At 34.0% G+C, this 13,066-nt stretch overlaps 1 long non-coding RNA gene across 1 annotated transcript; it reads right to left on the bottom strand.

Annotated features, from left to right (window-relative positions):
* Positions 1 to 1,148: 1,148 nt before the first annotated feature.
* Positions 1,149 to 11,910, bottom strand: LOC109156425. Its single transcript, XR_002050026.1, has 3 exons — positions 11,593 to 11,910; positions 10,637 to 10,641; positions 1,149 to 1,159 (listed from the first exon to the last, which is right to left on the bottom strand). It is a non-coding gene; the product is annotated as an uncharacterized LOC109156425 (long non-coding RNA).
* Positions 11,911 to 13,066: the final 1,156 nt, after the last annotated feature.

Below are 13,066 nucleotides of genomic sequence, written 5' to 3'. Positions count from 1 at the left end.
GTATTACATTTCCCTCGTAAGTAATAATCAATTAATTTATCTTGATTAATATTATCTTTTTTTTTTAAAGTTAATTCTATTTTTAGTCCTAAATTTATAGGTGACAGTCCACTTTCAGTCATTCTATATTAGAATATCTCCCTTGGTCCTAATATTATTGTGGTATAATCATTTTTGGTCATCCACTTTTAGTCGATCATTTTTTTTTTAATACAAAGTGGGTGATCCGCTATATTTTTATTTAAAAAAATCATAATTAAATACCTAAATGTCCTTGTATTTTACAGAATTTAAACGATTTTGTTGATGGAGGACCAAACATGGACATGCCACAATAATAATAGGACCAAAGGAGGATGTTCTGAAAAAAAAAAAAAAAAGAAGAAGAAGAAGCTAAAAGTGGATTGTCACCTAAAAATCTATGACAAAAATGAAATTTTACTCCTTTTTTTTTTTTCCTTAAATAACCTTTCAACCCTAAATATTCCATTTTGATTTAAAATTATTATATTTTTCTTCAAAAGTATCACACTTTCCCTCGACCCTCATAAGTAACAATTAGTTTATTTCTAATTAGTTTTACATTTTTCATCATAAGTATTACATTTCTATTCATATTTGACTCATCTCACGGTAAGAGATCCATAATATGGTCTACTCATAAAAAAAAAATTAATTTAATTAGATATATACACCATCGTTATACCATGGACCAAGGTTCACACTATTATGACTATATTAGTAGTCTTATATTAGGATTTTTTTATTGTAACCTTGTATACTCTGTATTCTTCTATTGTTAATGATAATCACAAATATCCCATCCTCATCTGGTATCAGTAGTTCAGGATTCTCCTATGGATAACGTTTCGCCCCTCATGACAGCTCTGTCGACGCTTCGTCGGAACGGACTGTCTTCGAAATGGTAGCTCTTATTGTGGCTAGCAATTCTTTGACGTCGGCTCATCAGTTCGTTTCGATTAAGCTGACTACTAGGAATTATTTATTTTGGCGTACCAAATTGATCCCTTTTCTCCGTGGCCAAGGATTACTTGTCTATGTCGATGGCTCCATTGCGTGGCGTCGGCAGTGGCGTCGACCTTAGCAGACGGTGGCGTACTTTCATTTCTCTGGGTATTAATCATAGGCAGTCGTGTGCCTATACCTATGAGCAAAATGGTCGGGTAGAGCATAGACATCGTCATATAGTTGAAACTGGTTTGACTTTGATGGCTCAGGTGTCTATCCCTTCGCGTTTTTGGGACTACGCGTTTGAGACCGTGGTATATTTAATCAATAAAATGCCTACTCGAGTCTTAGGGAATGAGAGCCCGCATTTTCAGCTTCATCGTTCTCATATGTCTTATTCATTCTTACGGGTTTTCGGTTGTTTGTGTTTTCCCTTGTTGTGTCCCTACAATCAAAATAAATTGTAGTTTCGGTCAACTTCGTGTGTTTTTCTAGATTATCCGGAGTCGTTCCGTGACTATCGTTGTTTGGACTTATCTACGTACTAACAAGGTGTTCATCAGTCGACATGTTCGATTTGATGAAACTGTTTATCCCTTTTCTTCTGTTTTGAGTGCACAGGATACTGCTTCTGAAATAATTGAGCCGTGGGGTGTGTCTTTGGTTTCTGTGCCCCCATGCACAATGATTCTGACAATGTGCAGTCTTGGGAGGCAGCGTTTTCAGCGTCGCACTATGGACCCTAGTTCATGTGTTTGTATTTTGTGTTATGACTTTTTGTGCCTTCTGTTATGAAATTATGTACTTTATGAGTATGAATTTTGTACCTAGAATTTATGTGTCTTGTGTTGTGAAATTGTGTGCTTATGAACAAAATTTATGTACCTAAATCAAATTTGAAAAATAAGTAAATATATAACATGTGTATGTGTCTTGTGTTATGATTTATTGTGTCTTGTGTTATGAAATTTTGTACCTTATGAGTATGAATTCTGTAACTCGTCATTTCAATCTAGCTGGGTCCATAGTGCTATGCTATGTGTTTTATGTTGTGATTTTTTGTGTTTTGTGTTACGCAATTTTGTACCTTACGAATATGAATTCTATATCTGTTGTTTCAATTCATGATCTATAATGCTATGTGGACCTTGATCCATCATATAAATTGCCATATATACATGAGTTTTTGACCTTGATATATATATATTGCAAACTTTTCTTATAGACATTTACGGGTGGTTTACTTCAAACATTGAAATCATATTAAAATACGTAATTTAGTAAAGCATTGTGAAATAGAGTGGCCGGGAACATGTATGATGTAACTATTGACAACGACTTTGTGGGATTAGCATGGTTTAATATAATTTTTGTTGCATGGCCAGTTCAATTGGTTGCATGGTGAAATTTATTTAAGGATTAAGTCTCACCAGTGTCAGTGGGAGACTAATTTCTCAAAATGAAGAGATTGACCAGTTGAGTCACCATGATTAATCTTAAGCTCCACAAACTTTGGGGGCGTTTGGGTGAGCGATTCCACCTTATGTCACAAGCATGGTTTAATTTAAGGTTTCATGAAACTTAAGGAGGTTAATTTCTACTGAAAGTGAAATGTTTTATTTTATGCTTTTCACACATTTATTTAGATATATTGTCGATTTGTCGTACGCTTATTATAGTTTATTGTTGATTGATTTAAAATGAAAGTAATTATATATTCATCCTATTAAGGAAAAAATGTCATTTGAGTCAATATTTTATTTGATGACATGACATATAAATATATAATAAGTAACACAATTCTTTATATTGATTGAGGTATGGAAATTAACAAAAAAAAAAAAAAATGCGGTGACATTTTTGTGACTATGATGGTGCATTTATAAATAATCAATGACACATTTTTGTGTACTATTATAGATTTTGGGTGCATTGTTAGTTATTTGTGGATGCAATATTAAACATTTCCAAATGCACTATTGTAATTATAGTAATGCACCATATTTTTCTTTAATTTCTAGCACTTGATTAACCTAAATAGACGAATGAGACTAATCCTTACATTTTACATAAAGCGTGTGTTTTTAAGTGCGTGTGTTTATATATATATATATATATATATATATATATATATATATATATATATATATATATATATATATATATATATATATATATATATATATGTATAGGGTCAGGTTGAGAACAGGTCTTCCCGTGCGGTTAGTGCGGCATACACCGTTAGGTATGCATAAATGGACAACACAATGTTCGAAAATACACCATTATGTGTGGTGTTTTTTTTTTTTTTTTTTTTTTTTTTTTTGGTGCATTTTTTGACATTTCATTCTGGTGTATTCTCAAACACTGTATGGTGCATTTATGCATACCTAATGGTGTATGCCGCACGGGAAGACCTGTTCTCACAGGAACCAATATATATATATATATATATATATATATATATATATATATATATATATATATATATATATATATATTGTTAAGACTTAGTCTGTTATTCGTTATTTTGTTCCAGTCTTATGGTTTAGGTGTAACTAGTTTAGCACATGCATGACATTACTAAAATTGAATTTCTTTGTTTTAAAGAGTCAATAACTTATACACGTATAATCATGTTACTGATTTGAAAAAAAAAAAAAAAAGAAAAAAGAATAGAAATCCTCAAATAAATGGTGGTGCATATGGTTTAAAATATTGTCCAGTTCCATGCTTGTGCCTGCACATGCCTAATATTTCCAACTTATGTTGACTTCTTGTGCCTCCCTTAGCACATGCCTATTATTTCCAACTTAAGTTGACTTTCTCTGTTTTTAGAGAACCTGAAAAGGAAACAATTCCAATTGTCCATACATCTATATACTTGACCATTTACTCTTTTTATTTTCTTCTTCCAAAAGGCTGAACTCCAACCCTAAGGGCCCCCCACACTCCGACCCGACAGAACATTTGGGAGGATGTAAATCATAATAACTCAACTGAACATGAACCACAGAGGCTAGACCGGTGCTCACTGCGCACAAGGAACCCCCCTCACTTTGAGAGGTAGCTCCCACCCTGCCGTTGGTGAGACTCGATCCCTGGTCATTCTTCCAAAGTACTCTTTTTATTTTCTTATTTTTAGAAAAAGATGAAGGGTGTTGGTTTTGTCACTCGGGTAGTCACTCCGCGGGCCAACATAAGCGATTGAATTAACAAAATATAAGTAATTTGAGAAGAAAGAAAAAGAAAACACAACAATTTTAACGTAGAAATCAAACCGTGAAAATCATGAGCCTTTTTGGGTGTGTCTAGCCAAATTTGACTATATTTTGTAGGTAATTTGGTTCAAATACAATTTATATAGAGCTCTCGGGCATGTGATATTTTGATAGAATTTTAGGGAGGAAGAGAGAGGTAATTTTGGGTAGATGTTGATGTAGTACAGTGCATGTTTTGATTCATGAGGAGCCAGAGAGAGTTGTAGAGATCACTCCTGGATGATTGAGGATGACATGGTTATATGAAGATTCAACCCTCCTTGTATTTTTTCCTCTTCTTTTGTAATAGAAGAATATGTGCTTTTACATTTCTCACTCTTGGAGCCGCTTATGCAGCGTTCCTAACCCACTCACCCGTTTCTTGCTGAACATATTCCCATACTCTCACCCATCTTTCAGGGCGGTTCTCACCTGCATATCATGTTTGATTGAATCCCTCAATCGTGTAATGTGCTAATTACTGCTAGATCCCCGCCTTGTTGCTACCTGACTACTTTCTAGAATTCTTTACCTTCGCAGCCGAACACCAGGCTGGTGCTCCCACAGAGGTCCACTCTAAAGGCCTCCAACCATTCTTTAATTTTGTCAAGAAATAATGCATGCATGCGAGGCCAAAAATTCTCCTTATTATACCAACATGCTTTGGAATGATAAATAATTTACCTTAGAGATCAAAGTTTGCTCAAGCGCTCCACATTTCCTCCAACTTTACCAGGTAGTGGCATACATGCAAGGGCACACCTGCAATGGCGAAATGTTCCTGGCAAATTGTTGGAGTTTACATTAAACTATGTGTAGGAGTGACTTCTCCTATAACTTTTGTCCCACATTTCTTTTACAAGGAACCTTTTCTTCCCTTTTATTCAACAACCCATTTAGAGCATTTGAATTATTATGGAAGGAAAAATAAGGGGGAACCCCACATATGTGGGCTACTGCCATTGTGCTATTATATCATGGGATTCAGAACACACTTTCGATTCATCTTCTCTTCGTCTGAGTAGTGTCTCGTACACGTCACAGAACGCAGCATATCTATGTTAACCAGTCGAAAGCTCGTACACGTCACAGAATGCAACATATCTATGTTAACCAGTCGAAAGCTCGTACACGTCACAGAATGCAACATATCTATGTTAACCAGTCGAAAGCTCGTACACGTCACAGAATGCAACATATCTATGTTAACCAGTCGAAAGCTCGTACACGTCATAGAATGCAACATATCTGTGTTAACCAGTCGAAAGCTTTGGTAGTGTCTCGTACACGTCACAGATTCTCTTTTCTTTTCTGTTGCCCAGCCCACAACAAAATAGCCGAAAGCTACGACATTTTTCTGCAATTTCCCAACAACTGGATGGAGACGTTGATGGCATATTGCTTCTCCGACAGGCACACAACTTTTAGTCACGGTGGAATTGACAGAGGCGCGTAACTTTTAGTCGCGTTCCACACAGATGATGTCAATGTTGATTTTGTGACCCAGGTAGTCACTCCGCGGGCCAACATAACCGATTGATGAATTAACAAAATATAAGTAATTGCAGAAGAAAGAAAGAAAGAGAAGATATGACAATTTTAACATGGAAACCGAACGATGAAAACCACGGACCTTTTTGGGCAGTGCCAAGCCAAATTTCACTATATTTTGTAGGTAATTTTGTTCAAATACAATTTTGTATAGAGCTCTCAGGCATGGGATATTTTGATAGAATTTTAGGGAGGAAGAGAGGTAATTTTGGGTAGATGTTGATGTAGTAGATGTTTTTATTCATGAGGAGCCAGAGAGAGTTGTAGAGATCACTCCTGGATGATTGAGGATGGCATGGTTATCTGAAGATTCAACCCTCCTTCTTGTCTTTTTTCCTCTTCTTTTGTAGTAGAAGAATAAATGGTGAGTAAACCTACAATAATGGGGTATTTATGGGTATTTAAATAGGATTTATGGGTAATTAATTGGTGGTTAATGGGATTTAACGTCTTAATTAATGAGATGGGAAGATTATGGAAGGATGATTTAGGGAGCTAAGGCTGATTGGTCACATCTCGAATGCTTATTATCGAGCTCAAGTGAGTACCATGCCTAACTGCTTGCTAGGTGGTACTGACCAAGTATCTATGCTGGGTATATATCCATCAAAGGGCACCTCGCAAAATTTAAGATATAATTGAAGTTTTCTTAGACAAAAGAATACCATGCCGATCTTTTAAAATAATATGCCGAAAGGGGAGACAAAGGGGACCAGTCCCCTAAGACCATTGATGAGATATTAGAAAAAGAAAAAATTACCCTAAAATGACATTAAACTAGTTATTTTTGATTTAATTTTTAACAGGGTTCACTTTTGATTTGTGTAAGTTAAAGTGAATTCGGATTCTTTTAAGTAAGATGTTTAATTTGACATATTATACACTCAAAATAGATAAAAATGGAGTTGGAAAACTTGGAAGTAACGTACTTTTGTTCAATATTGAAAAATGAATGTGAGTTCACACTAATATATATACAATTTCACTTTTTAAAAGGAGTTTAAATTGTATGATATATAAGTTATCCCGGGCACCCATGGTTACAAATCAAATCCCAAAATAATTCATTTATTCTCCCAATAATAATTTGTGAAAAATTCTCAACATGAGATTCTTTGGCTAAAAAAATCAGCAACATAGTTCTGTTATATTCTCTGAAGCAATGCACGATCATCTAAGCATTTGCTTGCAATCCTGCAAGCATCCAAAGAGTTATTTTACCATGAACCAAGGTCTACCTTACAAGGTGAACTCTAATTCTAGGGTCTACCTTACAAGGTGAACCTTAATTCTAAACGACGTATAAATTGTGGCTTTTAGAATATACATTGTGTTTCTAAGAGGGGGGGGGGGGGGGGGGGGGGGTGTATTCAATCATGACTTTCATAGAGTTTTAAAGACTTTAAAAATGTTGAAAAAAAATAGCTTAAAATGGCAAAAAATGACATGTTAAGTGGCTATTTTGTGGTACAATTATCAGTGGGGTTCACTTCCGAATTGAGTCGGGTCAAAGTGGATTCGGGTTCTTCGTAGTCAGACGAAGAGATTGATATATTGTACACTCAAAACGGATAATGGGTGAATGAGATATTGATTCTCAAAGTAGACCCATTAAGTTGGCAAAATGAAGGGAAAAAGTGAAGTTTTTGTCCCACATTGGTTTGGGAAGATGATTTGCCCCACTATTTATACAAGAACTCTTTTAAAATTTAACAAATTGTATAGTATAGAGGCTCTCTCTTGTGTGAGGGGAGTAAGGGGAGGGATTGCAAGGGATCAAATCCCAAAATGAATGTTGTTTAGAGATAGGCAGTCGATAAAAATCCTACACCAAACATGAGCCTATCTCTACATTTTTCTACAGAAAATAATAATCCTTATTTTAAAAAACTTTTATCAACTTTTTATTTTAAAAAGTCTATAGAAGTCATTGAAATTCTAAATTAAATACATCCTTACAAACTTTAAATGATTTCAATTCTTATCATTTATAATTTTCTTACAAAACATGTTATAATATATCATAAAATTCTTCTTATTATATAGTTCTTCACCCACATCAACATTCTCAACATTATTATTTTTATCCATAGTATGCTGAGACTTATATGCTAATTACTTATATATTATTAATAAGAATCAAAAAAAAAACATTCATTAGAAATTCATAACAATATTGAACACTAAAATTTATAGTAAAAGAATTGATCAAATAAAATATTTAAAAATATAATTACAAGTTGCATAAAATAAAAAAAATATTAATAATATATATATATATATATATATATATATATATATATATATATATAAAAATTATACTTAATATATTGCTAGGCATTAGACAAAAACTATTATTTAGAATAATAGTAATTTGAGGCTGCGAACAACAACAATGTGTTACTGTTTGCAGTCCTAAATTGTTGTTGTGAACAGTAGTTTGCTATTCATAGTAACCTGTTGTTAAAAAAAATATTTACGAATATAAACATAAAAAAAAAAGATTAAAAAAAATAAACAAGCAATAATGGAGTAAAAATAATATTATTTTAAATTTTTAGAAGAAGATTGTATAGTTTAGAAGAGAGAAAAAATTGGTAGAGTTTAGGTATGAAGAAAATATAGGATAACGAAGGGAAAAAAATAATTCTATTGAATTTAGATAGGTTTATAAAGTTTAAATAGGGAAAAAATAGAGTTTTAATAGAGAGAGAGAGAGAGAGAGAGAGAGAGAGAGAGAGAGAGAGAGAGAGAGAGAGAGAGAGAGAGAGAGAGAGAGAGAGAGAGAGAGAGAGAAAACATTCAGAGTTGGTAGAAAGAAAATTTTGAAATCTTGGGATTGATGGTTGGATTTTAACTATTTATATTTGAGAATGAAAAGTCTATAAAAGTCCTAAAATTAAAACTCTACAAAGTTCATAACTTTTTGAATACCGCATGACTTTTAAAGACTCTTTAAAAGTCTTAATCGAATACCACCCAACTTTTAAAGACTCTTTAAAAATCTTGATTGTTCAGACTTTTAAAGACTCCCTAAAAGTTTGAATTGAATACCTCCAAATTTTTAAAGTTCATAAAAGTCTTAAAAATTCTATGAAAGTCATTATAGAATACATCCCCTTAAGTTAAAACACAGAGAATTTGTGAATACAGTATTGTGTGACTGTAGTATTCGAAAGGAACTTGTGAATACAAAACAAAGTAATCAATTACTTATGTTAACATTGTGTGTTTGTGGTATACAAATCGTGAATTTTTAAAAGATAAATTATGTACATTTGGATCGGGGTCTACCTTGCAAGGTAGACTCGGATCCACCTTACAAGGTGGACCCGGGTCCACAGATAATTTGCCGCATCCAAAAGAGTAAGGGTGTGTTTGGTTCGCACATGGGAATCAGAATCAAAATGGATATCAAATACTTGGTAATGGTAATGGGTTTTGGTGAAAGTATTTAACATGTTTGGTAGTAGGGTGGAATGAGAATGATTAATAATAGTAGTGCTTGAGAATGAATAAGGGAATGAAACCCTTATTTTATTTGGGTATGTATTTTTTAATTTATGGGGTATTCGAAACTCATAATAGTGTTTCAAAAACCTATCAACCAAACAATAACAATCACTTTCATACCCATTCTTATGAGCAAAACCTATCAACCAAACACATCCTAAGTACAAGTAACAATTTTTATGAAAAATAAAAAAATGTTAACGGCCTATATAATTAATGGTATAAGTTAAACGGCTCAATATGCCTAATGACAACAATAATTGGTTATCTTTGTTAATTGATTAGTGTCATTTCTAGGTACTGTTTGTGAATGGACAACATAGCTGGATCTAGGTAGGATTTATATAATGTCAATTCGATGTAGTACGTATTACAGCAAACTTGATAGTGGTTAGTTTCATTCTATAGGGATAGCTTTATTAGAATTAATGATGATGGTCGGCTTGAATTTTCTAATAAAGGAGTGCTATCAAGTTCGAGTTTCGGATATCTAATAAGGAACAACTCTATATTCATTAGAATTAATGATTTGATGATGATGGTGGGCTTGAATTTTCTAAAGAAAAATTAGTTAAAATGGTATTTAAATGATTATTTTGATGCAATATTTTGAGTGATGTTCAGTTTTAATTTGAGTAGGGTCAAATTAAATTTGTGTTCTTTTAAGTGAGATATTTAATTTGATATATTATATATTTAAAACAGATAATTGATAAATAATAAATTGATTCTAAAAATGTATCATTGAATTAGAAAAATAGAGTTTGAAAAGACTTTTAAATAACATTTACCTCATATTCAGAAAGCATGTGAGTTGTATTAGTATAAATACAATTATAATTTTTAAAAAGTTTAAATTGTGTAACATATAAATTCTCTCTCTCTCTCTTTGCAAGGGAGGGAGGGGTTAAAATCAAATTTCAAAAAATCTTGAGTCTAACTACGTTAAATCTTTGCCCGAAAATTGACAACACAGACAAATCAAGATTTTACCAAATTGGTTTGGCAAGTGACCTATGAGCTAAGTTATGATCTTCCAAAATAGTAGTCTCTACAGTTGTGTAACCTCTTCCGTTTTGCGATTTGTTAAAATTTACTGGGGTGATTAAATTCTTATAAGTGTTAGGAGTTATAATTTTTAACTCCGATTTTAAAACTAAAAGTATAATATGTAACGGTTGTAACCTCAAGTGTTATTTCAAATTTAAGTGTGGGTTATAGTTTTGAATTTTAAATTAAAATTTTGAATGTCATTAGTGCTAATTTTTTGCAACACTGAAAAACTCTCTTTTATCTTTCTCTTTCGTACTACTGTTTAAACACTCTCTAAATTTTGCATTCACTCTTCCTAAAATAAAGAGTGTTCTGCCTTTGTTCTAGTTTGCTAAATAGTATATTTGAGTGTTCGAATTAGGGATGACAATTTCAATCCGCCCTATGGATATTCACCTGAATCCACCCCGCATGGATCGAATTTTTTTAGGGGGTAGTGGGTGGTGGGTCGGGGTGGGTCTTTAAAACATAAACCCGCTGTGGGTCGGGTTGAATTCGGGTTCTATGTACAAAACCCGCCTAGAACCCCACCCGACCCACCATGTAGTATTTATAAAAGTTTTTATAACTTCATGTAAATTTTTACTATTTTTATATCTAAAATACTAAGTTTATTTTTTAAAATTAACAGTTTAGTTATTATATTTAAATATTTTTATTATTTTATGTTTTATATAACTAATGAATTTTATTATTTTATTATGTGTAGGTAATTTAAATATTATTTTTTGAAAAAATAATAATAAGATTATATGTGGTGGATATCCGTAGTGGGCAACCGCACCCGATGGGGTGGGGGTGGATTTTGAAAAAGTCCACCCGATGCGAGTTGGGGTGAAGGTGGGTGGAGAAAATATAAGGTGGGTCGGGTGATGGATGTAGCCCTCCCCGACCAACACCCAACCCATTGCCATCCCTACCCTCGAATATATATACTATGAGAAAAGTACACTTTTGGTCCTATGACTATAGGAGGCGTATTAATTTCAGTACTTGACTTTAAAAAACTAACAATTTAATCCCGTAACTATTCAATTCTTAACACATCTGGTCCTCCAGGCCAAATCACCAGCGAGATTTGGCCGAAAAAGTATAAACTATTTTTAAATATTTACTTATGGGGGAAAATTGGTCATTTCAGCTCTTCCTTCTTCTTCCTTCTTGCACCGAGTTGTAGCGACATAGTGTGTGAAAAAAGAAAAGCTAATTAAGGGAAAGTAACCTCACTTCTCTAGTGAATAGAAACTGATCCTCCTAAGTGCTAGTGCTAACAACACTTTGTTGTGTAGTTTGTGTTGGAGTCATGTCCATAGTCATAGTTGATAACATCTTCCCTCCTTTTGCTTCACAAGTAACTTGCTTCCACCCAGTTCTGATGAAACCTTTGCCTTGCTTAGTGAGGCGATAACCCTTGTGGTTCACAACATCGGTTGGCACAGTAATATTGAGAAAGCAATTAAGGGGATAAGTTTGATTCTTGATATCACCCAAGATAGCAGTAATGATGGGTATGAAAGCCTGAGCGGCTAGTGTCAAGTCATGAAGACTGCTGTTTCTATGAACCCAGTCATATGATAGAGAGACAGAGGTAACGCCATTGACAAAAGCCTTTGCCGATTTCTCGGAGTCGGGAGCGCAAACGAGGACGTTGAAGCGATTAGTGGAGACGAGGATGCTAAGAGTGTCCACTCCGTCGTCGGTGGTCACCATTACTGTGGGCAGATTGTGGGAGTAGTAAACGCCGACGTTGCTCTCCATCGCAATTCGCACATGGGGATCGGATGAATGGTACAATTAACCATTCAGTTATGCGACCATCACTGCAACTCTGTGCAAGAAGAAGAATGAAGAAGAAGGAAGAGCTGAAATGACCAATTAGCCCCCATAATTAAAAATAGTTTATATTTTTCCGACAAAATTCGCGGATGATTTGGCGGGAGGACCAAATGTGTTAAAAATTGCGTAGTTACGAGACTAAATTGTTAGTTTTTAAAGTTAAGTACTGAAATTAACACGCCCTCTATAGTCATAGGACCAAAAGTGTAATTTTCTATATATACTATTGTAATCTATAAGGGGGTGCTTGGTTGGATGGAAAACATTTTCCATGAAAAATGTTTTCTTAAAAGTGAAGGAAAATGTTGTTTTATGTTGTTTGGTTGGATTGAAAACATTTTCCATTGGAAAATGAATTCCTCAAAGTTGAGGAAAATGAATTCTTTGCAAAGGGGTGGGCTTTTGTTTTCCACAAGGCTTGGAAAAAAATAACATGAGTGTATCGTCCCTTATGAAAGTTTTTTTTTTCTTTTTTTTTTTGAAAGGAGCCAATGCGGCATTTATTCAAAATACTCTGCGATAGAGTCTGGGGGGACAGAGTCCCAGTACATAGCAATAGAATGTGTAAAAGCAGACAAAACTATAGTATGAGCTAAATAATTATCCAATCTAGGAACATAATCAACTGAGCAAAAATTAAATGAGTCAATACTAGCTCTTGAGGCATCAATAGCATAACCGAGATATGACCGGATAGGAGCAATTGCAGACGTCAGATATTGTTGTAGTGTTAAGCAATCTGTGAACAGTTTTATCGATCGTTCCCCACGATCCCACAGCCATGACAAGACTTCCTTACATGCAAGTGCCTCGGCCATAAGCGGGGTGGTGCAGTTTGACAGCGGGGCACTGAACGCTGAGAAAAATTCTCCGTGGTTGGTGAG

This window comes from Ipomoea nil, unplaced genomic scaffold (assembly GCF_001879475.1).
Source record: "Ipomoea nil cultivar Tokyo-kokei standard unplaced genomic scaffold, Asagao_1.1 scaffold2705, whole genome shotgun sequence".
NCBI lineage: Eukaryota > Viridiplantae > Streptophyta > Magnoliopsida > Solanales > Convolvulaceae > Ipomoea > Ipomoea nil.
This window is presented reverse-complemented; position numbering and strand designations above follow the sequence as displayed.